Genomic DNA, 2,647 nt, shown 5'->3' with positions numbered 1-2,647 from the left:
ACCAGGGAAGCCCCTAGTTGCTGTAAAGTTTTCTGCTCAGTGTTTATGTAACGATGCTCCAGTTCAGGTTTTGCTAATCCTTAGCAGTTTTTGGTGCTGCAAAATGAATCCAACAGATACAGAAGCATCTTCACCTCCCGTCCAGTGATTCTGTGGTCACTGATGTCACATTAACAGGAGTATTTACACCTCAGAAATTGGCAGTGCCACAGTCAGGTCTACCCCCGCCAGAACCAAAACCCAAACCCAGAGACCGCTGCTCACAAGCTGCTGGCTGACCTTATTCTTGGTGAAACTCATCGATTAGCAGGGGATGTAAGATGTTCACCAATGATGTCCCACCCAAATTTGTGCGTGAAAAAGTGCCACGAGAATGGCACCAACTCAGTGGTGAAGGAATGGGGAGGAGGGAGGTGTCAGCAGAACACCTGGTGGGAAAGACCTGGGGGGAGAAAATCCACCACAGGCTGGTGAAAAAGCAGACTTCAAGGCTGGCGAGAGAAAGAAACTCCATGTTGAGGGGCAGTGACACTGCAGGTGACAGTTCAGGTCGGGCCAGACTGGGAGAGAATTAATTTTATTAGGGAGGCGATAGGGAGCCGCTGAAGATTTTTGAGAAAGAGAGGGGGCCTCATAATAGCAAAACCTGGGGAAAATGATTTCTCTGAGCTTGCGCTTTAAAAAATTGAGGTATAATTCCCATACCATTACAGTTCACCGTTTTCAAGTGTACAGTTCAGTCCTTTTAGTCTATTCACAAGGTCGTGCAACCATCACCACTGTCTAATTCCAGAACATTTTGATTATCCCCAAGAAGCAACTCCATACTCATTAGCAGTCACTCCTTCCTCCCCTAAAGGTTTGCACTTCTTACAAAACACCAAATTTGGTTGTCTGTAAAGTGACTTGAGTTTGACCCCAGGAGGGCTGTGTACCAAACATAAAGAGGGAAAGGGAAAGAGCAGGACTGGCTTTTCTAAGGTTCAGGTGATGTAACCAGACATTATCTATCTATCATCTATCTATCTATCTATCTATCTATCTATCTATCTATCTATCTATCATCTATCTACCTACCTACCTAGAAAGAGAAGAGAGAGAGAAGAGAGAGCAGTATTAGACCCACACACAGGAGCCAAGAGCATGGGTGAAGTTGATCTTCAAATGCAGCATCTGGGTGATGTGGAAGCAATGGATGTCAGAAGAAAATTCTTTTTTTTTTTTTAACATCTTTATTGGAGTATAATTGCTTTACAATGGTGTGTTAGTTTCTGCTTTATAACAAAGTGAAATCAGTTATACATATACATATGTTCCCATATCTCTTTCAGAGAAACTTCTGTAGTAACGAACTATAAAAATGATCCCTGAAAGTATAGTCTTAGAAGAAAAGTCTTGCATGGGCTAATATTTTTATTTCCCTGGCATCTCCTGTAGCATTCATCTTCCTGTACCCTTCCAGACATTGCTGTTCTGGGGAAACCAAGGGAAAGAGCAGACTGTGCAGGAACTTTGGAAAATCCCTTGCTTTGGAAAGCCCTAAGAAAGACACTTGCTCTCCGTGGACAGAGGTGGCTGCTGGGGCCAGGACGAGGGGCTGGGAACCCAGGGTTTTGGAGGCTGAGCCACCCCACCGGCAGGGGGAGCACCTGAGCATCAGTAGAGGACCCTCGCTGGCACGCTTTGCGTTTAAAAATCCTTCGCGGGATGGGCATGTTTGACAGAAGAGAAGGATTTCAGTACGATTGATACAGATGGGGTGCACCAAGTAATACATTTTCTTGGGGTCTCTTCTCCTAAGGTGGGTCCCTCTTGCCCCTCTCCCCCAACCCTCCCCGATCACGTGTGGCAGGAATGGTTGGGGGCACGTCCATGGTGGCACCCAGCTCTTCGGCTCTTTCGAACGTCTGCCACGTGGAATCCCGTTTTGGGATGGCCGGTCTAAGTCCAGAGAGGCCTCGCTTTGTAAGGAGCGCTAAATCCCACTTTGTTAAGGCTTCCCTGGTGGTGCAGTGGTTCTGAGTCTGCTTGACGATGTGGGGGACATGGGTTCGTGCCCCGGTCCGGGAGGATCCCGCTGGGCCCGTGAGCCACGGCCGCTGAGCCTGCGCGTCCGGAGCCTGTGCTCCGCAGAGAGGCCCGCGTACTGCAAAAAAACAAACAAACAAACAAAAATCCCACCTTGCCAGCCTTCAGGCTGATTGAGCTGTGTATTTATTTCCGTTCACTAATTGAAGTCATGTGACTTTCAAATTGGAGGGGAATTTTGAATTCATCAAGTCGGGCTCTCTCTTATTACTACTGAGAAAGTAGAGACTTGGAGAGATTAGGTAACTTGATCAGATTCACCCCTCCCACTAATTCAGGGCGACAGAAAGCAGGTCGGGGGTTGCCTGGGGACAGCGCGGGGGAGGGATCACAAAGGGCATAAGGAAACTTCAGGGGGTAACAGATGTGCTCCCCGTCTTGACCGTGGGTGTAGTTTCACGGGGGTATACATGTATCGAAACTCATCGAAGTGTGCACTTCAGATACATGCAGTTTAGTGTATGTCAGTTATCCCTCAACAAAGCTGTTAGAAAAAAGTCTCACATCTGGTGAGAGGCAGAGCAGGGACCAGAGCACAGCCTGGAGGCCTTCACACGTC

At 47.8% G+C, this 2,647-nt stretch overlaps 1 pseudogene; it reads right to left on the bottom strand.

Annotated features, from left to right (window-relative positions):
* Positions 1-1,301: 1,301 nt before the first annotated feature.
* On the bottom strand, positions 1,302-1,383 carry LOC132415584 (small nucleolar RNA U3; annotated as a pseudogene).
* Between the last annotated feature and the right edge of the window lie 1,264 nt (positions 1,384-2,647).

Source organism: Delphinus delphis, chromosome 19 (assembly GCF_949987515.2).
Source record: "Delphinus delphis chromosome 19, mDelDel1.2, whole genome shotgun sequence".
Classification (NCBI taxonomy): Eukaryota; Metazoa; Chordata; class Mammalia; order Artiodactyla; family Delphinidae; genus Delphinus; species Delphinus delphis.
This window is presented reverse-complemented; position numbering and strand designations above follow the sequence as displayed.